The sequence below is a fragment of the Anas platyrhynchos genome, chromosome 19 (assembly GCF_047663525.1).
Source record: "Anas platyrhynchos isolate ZD024472 breed Pekin duck chromosome 19, IASCAAS_PekinDuck_T2T, whole genome shotgun sequence".
In the NCBI taxonomy this organism is placed as follows: Eukaryota; Metazoa; Chordata; class Aves; order Anseriformes; family Anatidae; genus Anas; species Anas platyrhynchos.
In genome coordinates, this window is record NC_092605.1 from 9776210 (window position 1) to 9797045 (window position 20836).

General features: G+C 49.1%; 1 long non-coding RNA gene across 3 annotated transcripts in view; it reads left to right on the plus strand.

Annotated features, from left to right (window-relative positions):
* LOC110351399 (uncharacterized) overlaps positions 1 to 20836 on the plus strand; it is a 172977-nt gene that overhangs the window by 123593 nt on the left and 28548 nt on the right. For all 3 annotated transcript variants that reach the window (XR_011804080.1, XR_011804079.1, XR_011804081.1), the window contains one exon: positions 765 to 3220. This is a non-coding gene — a long non-coding RNA (uncharacterized lncRNA). The remainder of the gene's footprint in view (positions 1 to 764; positions 3221 to 20836) is intronic.

Here is a 20836-nt window from a genome sequence, read left to right on the forward strand (position 1 = left end):
GGACAAAGGTGATAGGGTGGTAAATCCCAAGGAGAAGTTAGGTTCCAGTGATCTGCATTGCTTAGTGAAATGGATTCAAGCCAGGAAAATTGTCTTAATCCAGGCAATTACTTTTGTGTAATCCTATAATTGGGTTAAACTTGTAGCCGGGGACACTCTGCAAAAGGTTCATCCTGTTCAACTTGGGGACTTAACTGTGGTATGTCAGGTGGAGTGTCATCGCCCTCAGCAGTGGGCAGAAATAGGGATGGCCTGAGGGTGACCCAGATCTTGGTGGTCTTGCTGCCTTGGTGAGTGCTTTTTCTCTCTCTGGATGAAGAGAGCTGAGGGAAGTGCCTGCTGTTTGGTGGGGACAATCTGGATCTACAGCTTGGAGGGTTGGAAGCTGGAAAGAACCTGGGAAATACTGCTGAAATTGCTGTTGGTAGGAATTCCCAGTGAATGGTGTCTGCTGTGACTACAAGGAACAGGGTTCCCTTGGAGACTGGTTAGGGGAGTTATTTTAAGATGAAGTCTGATAGGTTTGTGGAAGGAACTGCATGACAAATCAGCAATTCCTAGGACCTGAAAAAGCTTTGATATGAGTCCTTGCATAGCTAATCTGTTGATATCCCCAACGGGGATAAAAGAGATCAGATCACTCTTTATTTATACCGTATTTATACAAATTCAGTGTTCCGGGGCTGCTTCCATTCACCTTTGAGATCAGGAAGGAAGTTTTTTCTTCCTTGACGCATAATTTGGTTTCTGATGGCTTGGGGGAGCTCTTTCAGGTCTCAGCAGCCTTGGAGCTTGCAGCACGGGAGGAGGTAAGCAACTCCCTTCTGGTGGCATCCCATGCTCTCCAGTGCCTGGTCGTTGCACTCAGTCTCCAGACCTGAGGTCAAGAGGCAATTTTCCCTCCAGGTTCATTGGGTAAGGACCGCAGGAGGTTGTTGGGTGGTGGTAGTTACAGCATATCTTTCTTTTTGTTTGGTCGTATTTGTTTTGCCCTTCTGCACGACAAGATCTGCTTGCCATGTTCCCCTGGGAGTTATATTTAACAAATTCCCTGCTAATGTCCTCCTCGTGTTTCCTCAGTCTGAGGAGGAGCCTCAGGGGAGAGAACCTCTGCCATGCCACGTCTGCCAGACTTTGCGAAAGATAGGAAAAGAGATTGGGGGGGTGATGGTAAATAAGACCTATTTTGAGTGGGAAATGGAGTGCAGGCCTGGGGAGAGACAGACACAACTCATACTGCTGGAATGCAATTGCTGGTGGACCGGTTAAATTCAAAAGGCAATGGCCCAGGCCCAGATGTTTAAGAACTTCAGCATGGCTTGAAATTGGCATAACAATAAAAGGGCTCTTGTTTGGAAATAGTTTCTTTGAGGTTAAAAAAAATAAAGAAAAGAAAAAAAGGCTCTTTAAAGAGAGCTGCTCCATCTGGCATTGAGATCCTGGTGTCCTGGGCATGGAGATCCAGCGACATGGCTGTGGAGTGCCACCATCACTCATGAGTGCCAGGTCTCCTGCACTGAGGGGGATGCAGCTCCTCCATGAATGGGGGCAGTGTAGGTGTGCTACTGTGGCCGTAGAGCAGCTTGTGAGGTGCTGCAGGAGAGGAAAGGGGAGCAGTGGTCCCCACAGAAGGACAGAGAAAAGCTCTGGCACCCCTAACTCCAGGCATCCACCTGATGGACACGGAGAACCCGTGGCCATCCCGTCTGTATCCCTTGCTCATTGTCAGGTCCAAACCACACCCTGGGAATGGTCCCGCAGGTGCCAGTGGAACATCTTTGGTGATACTGTAGTAGGGCTGTGGGACCAGGCTCGTGAATTTGCTTGCAGATGAATGAAACTGCAAGAGAAGAGGCAGAGCAGGTCAGACCCACCTGCTGCCGCTTGCCACCGATCTGCAGATCGGCAAATCCGCTTCAGCAGTCAGCAAACTGCATTTTGAAACCGCAGCCTCACCACGGTGAGTGGCAATATTCCCCGGTCTTCTGGGGACAGCACTTTGCCCCCGTGCTTTCTAATGTGCAGCTGGATCCTTCCCAGTGATCCCATTAAAGCTCTTCAGGGAACTGCAGGGAAATTATGTTAAGAAGATAATTATAGGGTAGCCTGGGTAAAAAGGCAGGTCAAGAACGATTTGAAGAGTTGGGGAATGAGTTCAGTTAGCTGCAGAAGTGTCGTGAGGTGTCCATTCCCTCCAAGATGTTTTCTCACTGCCTCAGATGAAACCTTGGTTGCAGCTTTGTAAATGCTCTTCTGGTTTGCAGAATTTCCCTGGCACAGAAAACTCTCCTTGCTGTATGGATACCAGGTACTGCCAGAGCTGGAGTTAGCCGAGAACAGTTGGATTATAGGATTTAGAGACAGATGGGACCTTTTTCATTATATTTTTTTATGATTAGCTCACAACATAACATGTGAGGCAGTCACGTATTTCATATTCACACAACAAATTATGCATCTAGTATGAAATAGCTCTCGTTTCCTTCTCTGAAATAGAGTACGAATTTCCATCTGGAATATATAATGTGGTTTCCATATGTAGAAACAGAGACTTGTAACAAGTATCAAAGCAGCAAGAACATTTTGGATGCTAATATGCTGTGGAAGTGTCTGTCCAGTGAATGTACGAGAGCTGTCGGTTGATTCATGAGTTCTAAGACAGATGTAACTCAGGAGTGGGGTTTAAGCCCAGTAGGATCTCTGAACGCAGTCCTCTGGTTAAGGATACTGAATTGAGGGCGTCTGTGCTGGAGGGGGCTGCTGTGCTCTCGGTTCTGCCTGAAGGCCTATCTACCCTGACCACGTGAAGAAGAGGTCAAAGCAGCTTTCAGGTCAGGAAAATTCTTGTTCCACAGTTTTCAGAGCTCAGCATAGGTGGGTGCTGGGTGCCTGCTTGCACATAGGTGCTAAGTGTGTCCTGGAGGGTGGGCTCGGGTTCTTGGTCTCACCTTAACCTCCCGATGTACCCTTCCCATTCTAGGGTCAGTCCACCAGGACCGTCTGGACCAAGCTGCTACGAAGTGCTGGGATCGGCCTGTTTTGGGCAAGACTCGTCTTGGGTTGACAACCATGAGATTTGGTGTTCTCTGTGTGACTGGAGCTTGCTGTGTGAAGGCTACTGAGGATTTCTGCTTTTGCTGCCTCCCCCGTGTCAGACAGGCAGTCTGGCCCCATGACAAGCCGAAGGTGCCCTGCTACCAATTCAACGTCTCAGTTTCTGGTTAGTTTCCATTACACATAGAACATGTCAGAGTTTTCGCTTTTTTTTTTTTTTTTTCTTTAACTTATCATATCCTCAAAGCCTGTTTCTGAAAGGTGAATGGATTATTTATTGCACAGTGCAGGTTGGTGAATATCGATGGAAGTGGCATCTGGTCTCCAAATGGAGACCTTCTCCCCCTCCAGGTCCTTAAGAGAACATGACAGTAATTGAGCAATAATGAAATGTTTCGGGAGGAGTGTCGGAAAGTTCAGAGTGGTATGGGGGAGTTATAAATCTGGGCTGCATTTGGCTTGAGGAAGAAACCCCGTTATAAACTTATTAGCTGCTGACACCGTGCTTCTCTCACCTTGCACAAGATGTAAAGCTCGCCTCAACGCCGTCACACCACCTTTCACTTGCACCTGACTCAAGGTGCTGCTGGCTCAGGCACCACTCTTCGCTTCCCAGGAGATCAGTAGCAGAGATCAGGCACACACTGATCTGATGCCTTCGAAATGCTCCAGCCAGACCCGTCTGTGGTGCTCCTACAGACCTTAGCCTGCTTCTCCACCACTCCTGCAGTTATCCACTCAGAATGGTTGCAGATGGTACCCAGAATTGCTGGGTCTGCCCAGGAGGTCTTCTGAGTGCTCGGCACCAGGAGAAACCTTCTTGCCATGGAGGTAGAGCTTGGGTTGCTGATTCCTGCAGTAACAAAACGGGCCAAATAAGGGCTCTTTAAAGGTTCTGTCCATGCATCTCCCTTCTGCAGTCATTTGTCCCAGCAAAATACTGAAGCCTTAGCTTCAGTTTTGTTCAGACTAGCTTTTGGGTACCTAAGTGGAGGCTTTTTTCAGCTTTGTAGTCTTCCATTAATTATTCATGTTGTTTCTAATTTGTGTGTCTCAGACAAGATTGTTCTTTTCCTTTCCTCTCCAGAAAAATTGTTCCAAGTTCCAAGCTGGGATTCTTTTTAGCACTCAAAAGCTATTTCTGATGTGTCACATTCAGCTCTTAGCTTGGACTAAGTTGTCCCCAGCTTTCAATCTAAAATGTGCTGGGAAGTAGGCACTTCCAGGGGGTAACTCATGTCACCGATTTCAGATACCTCTCAGGGTAGGATGAGGGTGGTTGACAGAGATGTCTGGGTGATGGGTTCGTGTTAGACACCACTCTGAGACCGCAAGGATGGACTTCACCTGAACAGATACAATGATTTGCAGCACAGACATGTACCTGAGCAGACATCAATCTCCCTATCACCCATACAGAGAAATAGGTACTTGTAAGGTACAATTTTTGAGGTTTCTTTAGCTCAGATGGAGAAGAGCATGCAAATATGTATTGACTGCTGTTGCTTAATAATGATTTTTTCTGACATTGTCTTGTGACATTGTCATCAGCTGAGGTTTGTGTCCTGATTAATTTTTGATGTCTATTGTGCAGTCATTTCTTGATCCAGGTGATGTGCTAGGAGCTAGTGGATGACCCTTATCAGAATATTTTTAAGGAGTATATAAAATGGCTGGTAAAAGCCTATGTACCTGACAGCTTTGCAATCAATCAAAGCTGTGATCCTATCAAGGAATGGAATCAGGTCTCCTTGACATTAGAAGGAAATTAATATGGTGCATGGCTTCCTAACGGGTACTTATCTCGGCTGAATGCAGGATCGCTAACTCAGAGACGTGTACGGAAGGGAGCTAAAAATATTGAACTGACTGAAGAATATTTTTCACATCCGGCTTTGTGAATCTTGTGAACTCTTGTTCCTACAGTCAGTGGTTACAAAATACTGCTAAGTGTCTTTTGGGGAGAGTTGTGAAAGGACTGCACATTTAATTAATAATGGTTGCATATGTCTAAATAAATTCCTGCAAAAAGTGACATTTTTAAGGAGATCTTATGATAAAACTGCTCTGGAGGCAAAGTTAGACTTTCCCAGTTTCACATTTAATTAACTTAGTCTGACTTTTATAGGGCTTTGTGTTATGCATTTCGTTCTTCAGTAAACAAATGGCAGAAAATTAAAGCAGAGCAACTGCCAATGAACAGTAAATTTAATTGAAAAATAATGAGTTGCCATGGGGTGCCGTAGGGTTCTGCAAAGATAACGTTATTTATCTTGGAAAACTTCCACTTGCATTTGTCAAAATGTGATATATAAAAGGAACAAAAGGAAGAAATATGACATTAGATAGGAAAGGGCTAAAGCCTGATTCCTCATGGTGAATTTGGGACTGGAGTTAGGTGGAGTGAAAAACTGATTTCCTGCGCTCCGCGGCAGCTCAGTGCAATTTCCATCTGATGCATCGCTAAGTGAAATGTTGTGTCAGGAGGAGAAGTCAAGTGGCTGGAATTCGTAAGGTCCAGATGAGCAGGAAGGAAGATGAGCATCAGTGTCACAGGAGGGGAGAAGCGTGTGACGTGATCTCGGTTCTTTCATGGTGAAACAAAGGCGAGCTCCGAATGCTCTCTGGCTTCACATAGATTTCAAGGGAAATTATTGTCTGGAAAACAGAAGTGAGCCCTTGAACAAAGGTGCTGGATTAAGACAGACACAAGACGTCTTCTTTTTGGGTTAAAGTGGTAGATTTGCATCACTAGGTTTGGTCCTCTTTGAGAAGTACTTGAAATTCATTCTGATTGAATAACTTCCTGGGCAGTGAGTAGCAAGAGCAAATTTGCAGACATTGACTGACAGTGAACCGTTAACCCAGCTGACAGAGTAAGCAGAGTTACTCTGAATGTGCAGCCGTGTAATACATCCACAGCCCTGGGTACCTCCCCGTGGGTGAAGGCGATGTCCTGGGCATGCCAAGCCCTTCCTGCTAGGCTGTGCTCCGCAGACGAGACCCCTTTCGCCCGACGCATGCCTCCTTGATTGCCAGCATATGAAATGCGACGTGTAGCAGTTCGTTTTTGCAACATCTGTTTTCCAAGCTCATCATTTCCCAGCAGTTCCCACTATGCAGCAAAACCCACCTTATTTACAGCCTCCACATTTGGAGGGCTCAGCAGAGCCCAGATTTGGCTGACATTTGCAAGGTTCCTGCTTTTCATTTTGACCCATTCTTGCTTTATTTTTAGCTGTTTTAAAATGACACATGTTTCCGTCTTTTAGGTAATGAGATGCTTTCCACTTAATTCAATCACTAGTTAATTTGATCCTCTATTTAATTTGTTCCAAACGTCTGGAAGCAAAATTCTGTACCGTAAGTATATGTATGTATTACATATATAGCTTCCACCCTTTGCTCTGATCATTCTGCTTGCTCTAAACAAGGCTTATAATTCAATCTTGGGCTATTGAAACCTGCCATTTAATTAATAAGAAAAGCCAAAATCAAAGGAAGACAGAAGGCAAAGAAAAGGTTTAAGGAGTCCTGGTAATAAAAGAGGACTATGACTGAAAGTTGCATCGTGGGGTACCTGCTGTTGGCTAAGAGCTCAGCTATGGGCTATCAGATCTGTGAGCGTGGGGCTGAGGGTGGGGGAGAATTGATGGAGAGCGAAACCTTTCAGGGAAATGTTAGGAATAAATGTGAGTGGCCCCTTGCATGGAACAAGGTTCAGGGCTCGTTGTGATAAAACGGAACATAAAACCAAAAATGTTGCGTAGCAGAGTTTCATCAGTCACCCGGGGCCTTTGGAGCCTGCAAATCAGATGGCAAGGGAAGAACGCCGCCGCAGCCCCTGCCAAATCCGTGTCCTCTACAGAGCTGTCAGGAGCACCCGCCAGCACTCCATAAAGCTTTCACTCCCATCTCCAACAGATCCCCCCCAAACCCTCACCGACCCGAGTTAATCAAACACTCACCTCGGTGCTCAGCCTCTCTGCTGACCTTTCTGGCTGCAGTATCAGCAGATCAGCCCGTGGGAGCGTCGCATCCAGCTGGTGGTTGGGGAGTGGATTGTGTAATGCTTCCTGGGACCTTGCTCTTGTGATCTTCTTAAGGGGTTTGCAAAGGCAGCAGAGAGCAGGTGTGCTGGGAACCTGGGGCTTTGCAGCCTTTGGGCCATGTGGGTTGTGGGCACAGGGGGATTTTTGTGTCCTGGTCCAAGCAGCATAGCTGTGGGCCAGCAGAAGTCTTTGTCAATCTCTCTGTGCAGCTCAGTTATTTCCATGGTGCTTTGCTTTTCAGAGACACTGAGTTTGTGCCTGGGTGTGAGCTTGGCTTGGGTGTCCCCTGTCTGAGCAGTGGCCGGTGTCTGGGTGCCCCTGCGAAGAGCCAGCTCCCAGATTGCTGGAGGACGTGGGATGAAGCCCGTGAGACGCACTGAGCCTTGGCAGGGAACCCAGCTTTCGCTCATTTTCCATTGAGAGGTGAAGGCAAATAAAAGCCGAGTCAGCAGGCAGCCCCACAAATACCAGGGGGATTGGATTAGGTGGAAAGCATCTCATTTCCTCATTTCCACCGCACGCCTGCCCCTCTCCCGCTTTCTGCTGTAAAAGTGTGCTCTGCTCTTCACCGAGGAGGCACAGCGGTGCTGTGGGGTCTGCGAGGGCGTTTCTGGCACGGAGAAGCCCCGGGGCTGGCTGTGGCCGGGCTCCTCGTGCAGGTGCTGCTGGTGCTGGCCGAGGAGATTTGGTGCACGAAGCTCTGGGTGGCTTCCCCATGCTCACAGCCTGGCCCCGTGTGGTGCCGTGGGTGCTGTGCTACAGCACAGAAAGAAGCGGAGCACACAGAGAGGAGAATTTCAGCGATGGTGGCAATGCCAGGAGAAGGTAGAAAGGGACATTGCGTGTGGTTGAGAGGTGTCCAACAGCCAGCCAAGATGCGGGGAGGCAGCGAGGCTGCGGATCGGCGCAGCGAGCAGTGACCAAGCCTTGGCTGGGCTTCAGTTCCCCCACGAGATGGAGACAGCGCTGCTGGTTTCAGTTACTTCCCAAATGTGGCGCAGGAACGATTTTTCCTTAATAAATTGCAAGTAGTAATGAAATAAGACAGAGCTCTCGAGAGGGCGTGAGGATTTTTATGGGAGCTGCGGGGTGAATATTAATGAGCAGCTCGTGTCATTAGTGCTTACTCTTGGTTTGTGACCCGAGCTCCATGGCCCTTTGTGACCCCTGTGCCCCAAGCTCCAGGCTGATGCCCTCAGATCTCTAAGGACCGTTTTCATCTGCAGTGTCCGTGGGTTACGTCAGGGATCCTTCCTCTCTCGGGTGCTGGGGTACGTCTCGCTGTAGCTTTGGTTGTTGGGGCTGGGCTCCTCGTGGTGTGCAGCCCCCTGGAGGTCCTCACTGTGTCCCATCGCAGCGTGGAGGTGAGCTGATCCATCTTATCACGCAGTCACCTTGGGAAGAGTGCTGGAAGTGTGAGAATCAGCGAAACGTAGCTACTATCAGAGAGAGGAGGCTTTTTCCTCCTTGCAAGAAACAAAAGCATCGTTTGTGTTCTTTCCTGAAGCAAATGCTCCAGCCTTTCTCCTGTGCCACTGCCAGATGCTGGGAGGGGGCTGTCAGGGGGAGGTTGTTCCTCCTTGCCCCAAGGCAGGGCAGGGGGAGCAAATGCTCCCTGCTCTCTTGCTTGGTGCCTGCGTGCAAGGTCTCCTGCTGCAGCTGCAGCCCCACGCCTGTGACTCCAGGTAGGGAAACGGGTGTGTGAGCAGGGACCAGAGCAAAGCCAGGTGACTTGGGTCAAAAAAACCCTGGGTCCCACTTCCAGGAGCTGAGACCCTGAGGTTGGGGACATACCCTGCTGGGCCAGCTCAGGACACCCTAGGGAGCACAGTCCTGGGAGCCCCGGTGTTTTACCTGCCTCTGCCACCACTCTCCCCTGTGGCCTTGGTCCTGTCGCTTCCCCCGTGCAAAGCGAGGCCGTGCCTTGCTGTGCCGCTCGGAGCAGCCCAGGGAGGCTGTGCTTGTAAAGCAGCTGGTGGGGGACTGGGTTTGCTGCGTGCTTGGCATCACCTTCATGGGACAAGAGTCTGGAGAAGCAGGGAAGCATCAGAGGCATGGGATCAATGTCAAACGTTGCCTGCAGCAAAGGGCAGTGTGCTGAGACACACACACGAATGCCACCGCATCGGAACTTTGTTCACAGCAGTGGCCAGTCACAGTAACCAACTTGATCTCATTTTTGCCTGTTTCTTTGTCTCAATTTCAGTATTTTTTCTGCAAAAAAATGTGTTGCATACCTGAGAATCATAATGAGTAGCTCCTTGGGGACTAATCCTGCATCACCCATACCTGTGGCTGTGAACACAGTGGGTGCAAGAGGAGATCCCCCATAAATGCAGAGCCTTCTGGCCGGCACTCCTGGCTTCCAGACCAATCTCATCTGCTTTTACCTGAACCTGAATCTCCCTCCTCTTCCCAGCCCTGATGGAAAGCAAGCCTAATAGAAAGAGTGGTGCTAATGATCACGACCCCACTACTATTTTATTTCCAATTGGCAGCCCATGCAAGCAGCCCTATTTTCTTTTCTAATAGGAAACTTTATGATGTACCAAATTACCCTGTAATAGTCTGTGCTGAGCTGCCTCCTGAAAGGTAAACGATTTTGATTTTTTATGATCGGTTATTATTACTTTTTTTTTCTTCTTTTTTTTTCTTTTTTTTTTCTTTTGCCTTTTCCATAAAAAGAGGGGGCTTGCATTAAAGAGCCCCCGGGTTGCCGAGCGGGGCCAGGTGGTGCCGTCGGAGCGCTGCAGGTGCAAACACGGCTGCTGATGGCCCGCAGGGATGCTGCTGGGGGGCAGAAGCTGCTCACAGGCACACGAGGGAGGTCCTGGGGGCCTGCGAAGCCCAGGCACAATTCTGCATGATGTGGAGTGCCATCTCCTGGCTCGAGAGGAATTAACTGGGCTCTGGCAGCGCCGTCTGGTCCACGGGGCAGGGAGCCTGGGGCAGCTGCTCCCTTCGGGCTGGGGTCGGGAAATGATGCAGAGAGAATGGCAGCAGCAGGGGATGGGAACGCTTAATCCGGAGCTGCTCTCCCGAGCTAGTCGGGGAGAGCTCATTTCCTGATAACAGCTTCGTTTTAATTAGAGGAGCTGAGCCCTCACGCCACCCGAGCTGGAACTGAAGTTGACGCCGCTCTGGGAAGTCGTGGTGGTGTTTTCCTCCGCATTTTGCAGTAGAGAAGCAGCAGGGAGATGTGGGACGAGATCCAAGGAGTGATTAGGCAGGAAACGTCCCATAGGCATCGCTTTTATTTTAGCTGAAATGAGGTGCCTAAATATCTTCCTGGCTCTGCGGGAAGATGACTGCAAAGACCACACATAAATTGTTGTAATGTCTGCTTGTATTTGTGAAAATATGCGGTAGGGTTTTTTTGTAGCTGGATCTGGCTACAGATTTAGAAGAACTGGAGCACGAGATGTGAAGTCCTGCCTGGTCGCAGTTTGTCCTGTCCCCTGGTACAGTAGGGCTGGGGAAGTGCTGTCACAGGTTGGTCTATATCAGGTGCTTTTAATCGCTGCCTGTACCCATCACGTTTCCATCAGTTGATGTCAATTCTGATAAATCTGACTGCGAAATAAGGAACCATTTATGTGAAAAAGATTTTAGCGCGGTCCAGCGAACACACTTTCCATTTTTTCAGTGTGCGTCTGTTTCCAGTAGCTGTAAAAATTGTTTGAAAAAAATCTGTATCTATTACCAGTGACTTCAGTAGAAAAAAGGAAATCTGTAATGGTGAAAAAGCAGCGATGATTTTGTGAACAAATAATCACGCACTTTCCACTAGAGCGCTCGGTGAAACCTGTGATTAAAAATACTCCATACAATTTGGCAGCAACATCTTTGGTTGGAAAATGACATTTAAACACGCCTATCTTTAGGAACTAAAACCATGTTTAGAAGTTTGAGCCTCATTGCCAGTTGCAGGTGGATGACATTGGGATTTCGGTGCTGATGTTTGTTTTGCCCAGTTACAGCCCCAGACGGGGCAGCATCGGCTGGTGCCTGCTGCTCGACTCAGAGCCCCTCGTGCGCGCATCCGTGGAGGCGAGCGAGCTCCAAGCCAGCTCCAGACATTTGAATAAAGGGGGATTTAATGGAGCTGCGTGTGTATTTATAGCAGCTTCTGTCACTCGCCTGTCTCAATAGACTGTCGCTGCGATCCAACGGCAAATCAGGCTGCAGGTGTGCTTTTTGGCACTGAGTGCAGCCACCGGTGGCCTCTGGGCTGGGACAGGGACCTGGCAGTGCTGCGTCCATGGGTGGTAGTGGCTGGGGCATGGCTGCAGGGTGGGCTGAGAGCTGGACCCTGGGGGCTACCCGCAGGGTCTCCAGGAGGTGGCAGGGGACAGCTGGCCCGTTCCTGCCCTGCTTCCCAAGGGTGCCCACCTCTGCTCGGAAAGCCTTCGGAGTGGCCAGTGGAAATATTTCAGAATCTTGGTGCCCGTGGGCACCCAGGCTGGTTGCCCTGGTGCCTCTCAAGCGAGCATCCCTTTTCCATGTTCCACCTGCAGACTGCTTTGGTTTTGCTCTTCTTGAGACTGTGTGTGGAAGGTGAGGAGCTGCTTCTGTCTGTCTGTCTGACTAATCCCAAGGAGACCCATGGAAACCAGTGCCCCTCAGAGAACCTGAGCATCCATTTCAGCTTCTCTAGCTTGAAAACCTCTGCCCTGGCTGGAGCCGCCAGCCTGTGCCTTCCTGCCTCACCTCAGTGGTTTTGGGGGGCTGTTGCCCACGGGGACATCCTCCTTCACCTCCGTCAGGGTGCATGCAGAGCCGAGGCAAGGTGCTCTCCTCCCCCAGGGAGACCAAAGGAGCCTCACAGCAGAAAGAAATAGGAAGCAGATTCTTGGACTTCTGCACTTTAGTGCTGATGGTGGTGAAAGAAAGGGCAATAATTCTTTTGGATTTATTTACTGCCCAACTCTCTGAGACAAGATTATGCACTCTTCCCCTGTAGAGAGCAGAAAGCAACAGCAGTTCAGGCAATTTCCACCCCGGTGTGGCTGTGTAACAGGAATGAGCATCTCTTTGCAGCTATGGCTGGGCATTCGTAAGACACATCTCCCTGGGTACAAAGACAGAGGGGCAGAAAGCAGAACAGGCTAGGAGCTGAGCCCCCTGCACTCAGCAGTACCTTCACCCACTTTTAAGTCATCTCTTTCCTTAGCTCTTTACACCTACCAACACCCTGCTTTGGTTTCTTTGAAAGCCGTCTGTTTATTATATGTGGGTGAAATCTGGTCGTGCTCTACTGTTTATTAGTCCAAAACTGAGGTCAGGCAGGTTGGATTTCTTTCCCGAGTGCTTTTATAATATTTGTGTTAGCCGGGCAGCTAAGTGCTGTCAGATGTAGCAGCAATGGAGCTTGCTGCTGTTGAAATTTTTATGGTTTCATGCATTTTACAGCATCACCTGTCAGACTCCAGCAATCATGATGTCACCTGTAGTGGAATATATAAATTTGAACAGCGGAGACTGGAGCTGGGGGAGTTCTTCAGTAATCTGTGCTCCCTTCTCCCCTCCTCCTCCGCAGGGGAGGCCGGGAGGTCTCAGGCATGGCGAAAGAAAAGGAGCAGACTTTTCTTCTCCCCTGGGCTTTCCCGCAGCCGTTCTGCATGATCTGGGCAAAATCGCTACCTTCGCTCCGGGCTGCAGTTTCCATACTGCCTCTTTGTTTCGCTCGCTGCTCCTCTGGGGAGGAGATCTCCCGTATTCATCCCGAGGCATGGGAAAGGCTCAGGCGGTGCTGGGGAGTCTCGGTAGCTGTGCGGGGTGCGATGCCCCGGGGGGTGGGATGGGGACGGCAGAGCTGGGGGCAGGTGCCATAGGGCTGGGAGTGCAGGGTGGCAGGAGGGGGGACCTACCCAGCACAGGGGTTTATGGGGCGCAGTTGGTTTATTGAGGGTGGTCAGCACCGAGCACAGGCATGAGCTGTGTGGCAGGGGGCAGGAGTCACTGCTCTGCTCGTGGCACTGGGCTCCGGGGTGGACGTGGCTCCGTGAATCCCATGGTTGTACCCTCAGCTCACCCACGGTCCCCACGCTCCAGCCAAGCACACATTCAGAAATTAACTAAAGATTTGACAACGCATCAAGTAGCAGTGCTCATCTGTGTTTTTGGAAGCAGGGAAAGGACTGCGTTTTGTCCTCCTTCTCATGGGTTGGTGTAACCTTTTCCCTGTAAACACTACCTAATCAAGTATCAAATGAGCATTAAGATGATATTCCGTGTGGCTTAGCAACCCTAAATGAAGACATGTAGCCCTACTGCTGGGCTGTAAACCTTCAGTAAAAATGGCTTAAGAACATACCGATCGGGTTTTAAGAGCTGTGTAACTGATACGCATCTTATGGTATCGTTAGGCCTCAATAAATGTGTTTCTAATAATCGCTATTTACTGAGGTTTCGCAACTATGCCAGAGGTACGTATCTGTTACCTTGTGGTCCAGCCTCAATAAATGTGTTTTTAATAATCAATTGGTACTTCAATAATAAACAATAATTGCTTTATTAAATATGAATTTGAACATGTTCTGCGTTTCAGTCGCACTGAATTCACCATCTATGTTTTGTTACTCTGGAGGAGCTTTTACTGACCGCCTGCTCGTCCTGGCATGCATCAGATATTGCTGCTCCCGTAGAGCATCGCTGACTTCTGATTTATAACTCGACAAATATTTCACTGCTTTGTTTCTACTCTGGCCTAAGCAGTCTATCTGTTGCTTCCATGTAGTCTTCCTCTGAGAAATGTTGCGATCTCTCTTATGGATCATTAACTGGAAATGAACTCGGGACCCTCGGCTCTAAACACACAGCCTGCTGCCGTGCAGCCTAGCAGACCAGCACTGGTAGTTGGCAGTACAAGTAATAGCAGCTTGGGACTCGAATCTTTTACACAGTAACTGAAGAGGAAAGTTGGTTTCTTGCAGTGCCATTGAGAAGGCTTTATTGTTTTTCAGGGCATGAGTTTCAGCATGGGTCTTCAGAGCCCAGTGCTCCCCATGGCACAGATGTCCCAGCTCATCTGCCACTGACTGCCCTCCTGTGCCACTTCTGCTTGGAAGGCTGGGGAGGTTTGTCTCCTTCCCATCAGTTTCTGAAAAAAGTTTTCTTCCCAGGGCTGGGTCAGCTGTTCTGGACTCTGCTGAGCACATCGAACATCATGGTGTGTCCCCTGACCTAGCGGCCAGTCCTGGACAGGAGGTGAGGAACACAAGCGGTATCCATGATTCATATCACTGCGCCCCGTAGGTTCATCTTGTGTCCTAAATCTTCTCTGATTTGAGATCTTTACAATCTTCTGTACCATCATACTTGGAAATATCCTGTGCTCCAGAGACACAGCAACTGGTTGTTCCTGTCCCTATATACAGCAGAGGGACTGTGAGACCTTTCCCCTTCCCTTTCACTTGAGGAAAGCTCTGAATCCCAGCGCCACCATCTCAAGTGACCTTTCAGCATTTCAGACCCCACTCCTCTCCCCTGAACGGGACCTTCTGCCCAGCGCCTCTCCACGCAGAGCCGTGGGGCTGGCTGAGCAGTTATCCCCCGCTTTGCCACCCCACGCAGCTCAGCCCAGCAGGACGAGCAGAGGAAGCGTGCTGCAGCTGGGACACCCCGCAGATGCCAAACCCCTCCGAGCAATGAGAACCGTATGTGCGCGTCTGCGTTCCTCGCCTATGTCGAATGTCACATTGGATTAAGGCACATCAAGCCATAACGGGTGCAGAGTTCGATGCCTTTAATTAGGCCAGTCAAAGGCAGGAATTCCCTTCTGCCGGGCGAGTCTGCTCCCATGACAAGAAGATTAGCGGCCTCAGTTTGTGATCGTCAAACTCGGAGGTTTCCACCCCCCTTTAAGTCATTTACAATTTTCTCTTCCCCACACTGGTAGTTTGGAGGGGCTGTTTTCATTCCAGGAGGGCAGGGGTCAAAGCATTTTGGTGAATGTCCCTGGCATGTGTTTGGGTAAATCTGCTCCATCCTGGACTGCATCTGGGCTAGACTTCTGTGTCTGTCTGGACCTAGCAGTAAGACCATCAGAGCACCAGGGCCTTGCTGGCACTGACAGTGGATGTCTGGTGGCCATCAACTGGCCCATGTTTTTGGGAGGTGCAATAAGGGACACGGCAAAGAATGGCAATCCTCCAAGCAATGGAAATCCTCCTGTCTGGTGGTACATGGCAACCACAGTCTGCTTCGGAGGAGGTGTCTCCATCCTTTAGCTGCATTCTGGAGGGTTGCTTGCTGGTACAGCAGTTTGTAGGTGCTTCTGTTTGAGCAGTCCCAGGTTGCCATTTGTCCCTTCTCCCAATCAATCCTGTTCAGCCATCTCTCTGTCCTCAGAGTTAGGAACTCCCAAGGGCAGCGCTGTGGGGCAAGAGACCCACTGGGAACTACTCTGAGCTCCTGAAGCCTGCTGCTGCCTGACAGCTGGTACTAGCTGTGCTGAATATGGATAAAGCCTTGAGGACCTGTGGTGCAGGCTAAATTGTCTAAAATGTCCATTTCGAGGATGTTACTGAAAACTCTTGGCCTCTGTAGCTTTCTAGTTTATTTATTTTTTAATTCGAACTTTAAGCATTTTTATGCTGTTGCATGTCAGCTCATTACTGTGGTTAATATCAATAGACTGGAAATCTTAATTCTGCATTTTTTCTTCTTTTTATATTCCTTTGGCTTAAGCTAAGCTCTTCAGGAGCTTGTGATTATTGTTTCTTTGTCAGAGCTGTAGAAAGGCTTTTGTGCCTGACTGCTTGTCCATTTTCTCAGCTGAGTACAATATTCCTCCCTTGACTCTTTGATGTCCTGAGACTGTCTCTTGCCACAACAAAGCTATTAGACTTTCGACTTAAATGGATCTTTCCTTTGGTAACTTAATGCTGCCCTCTGAAAAATGAGTCCTACGCTTGCAAGCCACTTTAAAGCATCTCAATGGTCTACATGGAAGAGGGTCAGAGGTCTAATTAACAAATCTTATTCCTGACATCAGTAAACAAGAATAAGTTATTTGGGAGCACAGTAAATACTGTGGAAACACTTGAGAACTAGAGGTGCTTGGGTTATTGTTGGATTAGCTGTAGCAAACAGTTGTCTGTGCAGAATTTTGTGTGAGAGATAAAATGATTGTTTGACAGAGCAGCAGTCTTAAAATCTAAGAAATTCTTAGTGCTGTGAGTAGGATCTCAGCTGCTACAAATCTAAATTGCTGAGACCAGCAAGATCTTCCTCAAAACCATGCAAGGGAGATAAATGCTGGCTGCAGCTTCTGGTGAAGTCAAAGAGAGCAAAACTTACAAGGTGTGAAGTCCTGAATTACACTTTGGGTTTCTGGAACCCCTCATTTTGGCTAATTTTGGGGTAGTTCATAGCCCCCGGGTTCTCAAGCTGGGGGGGGGGGGGTTCTTACGTGGCCCCGGGGCCCTGTCGCCATGGCCTCAGGGAGGATACGAGCACAGCCGTGATGGACGCTTCCTGCCTGCGAGTACGGCTCCATCTGCAACAGTCAGAATCCAAGATTTAAGGTCAGGCAGGATGAATCGTTTTTGGAGCCTGGCAGGTTTCCAAGTTCCCCCCCATCCTGGATATTACCCCCTCATAAAGACCACTGTGGTATGTTGGGTCCTTTGGTTGGAACAGTATTTTCCTAGCAAATGACTCCGTGGTGCACCTGGGATGCAGTGATTTATGGGACAGATTTGCATGAAGGATAAATGCTGCATGTATAAGGGGAAATCGTACACGCTGCGAGCTGGAAGGGGCTGCAGAGGAGAGGAGAGGGGAGGTGGTGAAATCCTGCTCGAGCCATCCGGCCATCGCCGATGGGCCGAGTGTTTAGTCAGGTGCAGCCCAGCTCTTGTGTGTAACCCTCGTGTTATCTTACCTTAAATAAAACTTTACTGGGACGTGTCAGAAAGAAAGGCCTTAGCTCAGGCACCATGAAAGGGAAGTTTATTTAAGTAATTACCAATGAGGCAGTGGGTGCTTCCTGAGAATTAATGACTGGTTGGCTTGATGGCCTTTGCATGGCCCTCAGGAAACGTCCCAGGCTGCAGGTCTGCTGGTGTGTATGAAAGCACACGTGCACGGAGGGGTGTGATGTGGGGGTGACACCCATTTTGGTGACTGGTGAGGGTGGCTCAGCCGAACAGAGCAGAGATTCTTGCACAGCCTCAGGGGAATTCCTTGGCTCATATAGTTGCAGTGAGTTTGAGCTTACTTCCCGAAAGGTCTTTGGAAGACTCTGCTTTAATATCCTCTGCCCTGGTCAGAGGGAGGTAGCCTGGGTTCTCCCCCAGCCCTGAACTCCAGGGGATCCGCACTGGCTTACTCAAGCAGAGGATTTGGCTTGGTTGTTTTGAGTCTGATCTTGTTTGGTTTCCACAGCTCGTTGCTGCTCGTCTCGTGTTCTCACAGAGATTGCTTGATTTTATTCCTTTTCCTTTCTCAGTCCTATCTGAAAAACCACTGAGCTTCCTAGCACTGTAATTGCCATCATTAATAATAATGCCTTTAAATTATCCTATTCAGCTTTTGTAAAATGTTTTCCTGACTGTCGTCTTCTTTGCCAATTGCTTTCCTTCAGTGTCCCGAGGAAACTTGCATTTTCTAGAAGCTGTGCCAGGGAAGGACAGAGGAGCTGGCTCTGATATTTGTGCATTTTTCCTAAGCAGCTTTTACTAGTTGGTGGAGTTGAGATACAGTTTTGGTGGACTTTCTTGAACCCAGAATGTGGAGACAAAGGCCCCAAAACACCATTATCACACCAGGGGAGTAGATACCTATCCCGAGAAGAAGACTGAAGCCAGGTTCTGCAAAGGAGGGTGCAGGTTAGGCCCGGCCTCACGCCTGCTCATAGAGAAAGGAGCCGAGCGGGTAGAAGGTAATGGAGGATTCCCCGTGTAAGTGCTATTTGTTTTGCTTCAGTCGTGCAGAAGGATCTGGGAGCTCACACTGACAAGGATAGGGTGTTGTGCAGGTGTGTGGCAGGGAAGGGACCTGTTTTGGGTTTGGGACAGGCCCTGCAGGCCTGGGCAGAGAAACACTGGCAGGTGGCATTGTGGGGGGAGCAGTGCATGGGACCGGCGAGGGGAGCTGTAGGCTTCATCTTAGCAGAGGTGGGGCTGGAGAATTTGGAGAAACCCCCACCTGTAGCACCCACAGCTGCACAAATTCCCGTTCACCTCACCACACGCAGGGGCTGTTCCAGCTGCTTGTCTGGTGGCTCTTCAACCCCAGCCATGACCCAGCCCTGGGAACCTCCCGCTCCTGCGTCCATCTGGCCTGTCCCAGTCCCAGTCCAGCGATGTTATTTTGTGCTTTCCAGCCCATCAAAAAGCCATCCCCTGTTCCCTCCCAGACCAGCAAAGCGAGCTGTGACAATCAGGTGGTGGCATTTTGGTTTTTATGTGGAGATGTGGCTTGTGAACAACTGATCAGTCGTGTCCAGGGAATCCGAATTAGGCCCGTTAGCTCCTCTGAGGTGATTTGGAGGTAGTCAGGAATAATCCAGCCCCTTCCTTCTTTCAGAATCAGATGTTTCAGTGCTATACCCTTGTTTAAGGTCCTTCTCGGCTGTGTGTCCTCAGCAGTGTCACTCAGGGACACTAACACTATTTGGAAGTCCACCCCAGAGTAGTTTGACAACCCCCCTGATTTCTGGAAAGCCGAGGGCACCCGGCTTGGGCACCTGAGATCCCCACGAGCCCCCAGGGGAGGTGGCACACGGTGATGCAGGTGGGACACGTGTGGGCACACTGCTGGTGGAGCCCAGCTTTTGTTTCACCGGGAGGTGACTGAAACCAAGGCATTTCTGTGGCACTTGGATCATTTTCTGATGAACTGTAATGAAATTTTCCAACTAGCTCTAAGCTTTGCTTTCACCTGGACCTTTTCTTCTCTGCCTGCCCTTAGCTGTGCCTGGCCAGCAGCCTGCAGGGTGCTGTGTGATGGAGCAGAGGAATTGTTGGTGATCGGGGTGCCCTAAATGCCAGGAGCAGATGCCATGGAGGACTGTTCCTTTCCACTTGAAATGCCTGTTGCGTTTGCCAGGCAGCCAATACTGTAAATTCATTCTGACTATTTAAAAAGACCTTTTAAAGCTTTTGAATGGTTCCTGGCTCATTCTGTAGCAATAAAACTGTAGTGCCTGAGAGCCAGACGTTCAGGACCTTACCAAGTAGCTAAACACAAGATGCTTGGGAGCATTATCGAATGCTTAGGAACAAGATAATTATACCGGCCCTTACACCATTGTGTGCATGCTCATAATCACTGTCCTGGGATCCGTCTGGTGACATTTTGGGTTACTGTGAAGCAAAGAAATAGGGTAGGGATTTGCAAAATGGGAATCCCACCTGCTGTGGGGTGGTGGAACTGTTGTGTGAAGCTAAAGGGCAAAGGCAGCAAATGGGCTGGGGGGTTTCCTTCTGATCCTGCTGCACAGAGCTAGGAGATCAAACTCTGCCTGTCCGGCCTGGATTTGTAAGGGTAGATTTCATCTCTCAGAAGAGACGACACTCCTGAAGGGGACAGCACACAGATACCTGTTTTCTGCTGTGCTTAGGGTGGGACCAGGGCTTGCTTCCTTCTCTTCCTGCAGCAGTTATTCAGGTCTGCAGGTGTCAAGCTCCCCTGCTAGCAGCTTCAGAAGGGACAGTACCGTATGTGCACCATGTGTGCTATACTGATAACATTTTCTCTAGGCACACTTGAAACCAACTAGGAGGCCGTGAAGAAAGCAGAGCCAGCAGCTTTAGTCAGAGTCCGCGGGAGTCAGTATAGGCTCCCAGTCTGCAGCATGGGTCTGCCTCTTGAGACCCATCGTGACGGGAGCCCTGGGGACAGGCTGGTGGCCACAGAGGACATCTAGAAGGTGATTTCCCTCTGAGTGACTGAGCGCATGGTGTGCATGCATGCCACGGTACCCAGTTTGCCAGATGGCTCTCTGGCACCTGATCAGGGCTTTTCCATGCAGCAGGGAAGAATTCAGTTGAGAAGGCTGATAAGTGGTCTGTGAAGATTTGTCTGGTACCATTTTGGTCTTCTGGGAATGAGGATCTCATTGCGGATCAACTGTGTGATGTTTTACTGGCATAAGTCAGCATAACTCTACCAAAGTTAATGGAGTTGTGCTGATTTACACCAGCTGAATTTTTACCATCAAAAATCATTCATTTTCTCTGTCTCTTCTCCATTTTCCCCTCTCCTTGGATTAGAAACGAAGTCTATAAAGCTAATATGGTCCCTGCAGCAGCATAACTTCCACAGAGTGTTTGCTTGAAGAGGTTAAAAGCCCTGTAAACTGCTTTACATTCTCTAATAATAGAATGCAGATGCAAAGGGGAAGGATTTGATGGTCAATTAATGCAGAAACTATCCAGTGCTTTGCATAGATCCTACTCCCTGGCTTTGAAATACAATGCCCAATTAAAACCTTACACAGAACTATACCAAGATTAAAAAAGTAATAATAATCTGCAGCACTCTAGGTAGCATGCTGCAGTTTTCAGGGTGCCTCTGAGCTGTTTCTCATAAACTCTTGGATAAGATTTGTCTGGGTGTTTCCAATTGCAATTGCTCCTGGAGAAAAGCCGTGAAGTAGCAGTCAGCTGGCGAAGCTGGAGAGAGAGAGTTATTTTGCAGAGGAAAAGAGGAGGGGGTAAGAAAGTGTTGACAATCCCTTGTGCATTCTTCTGAAAGGAAAAGAAAATGATAGTTACTGT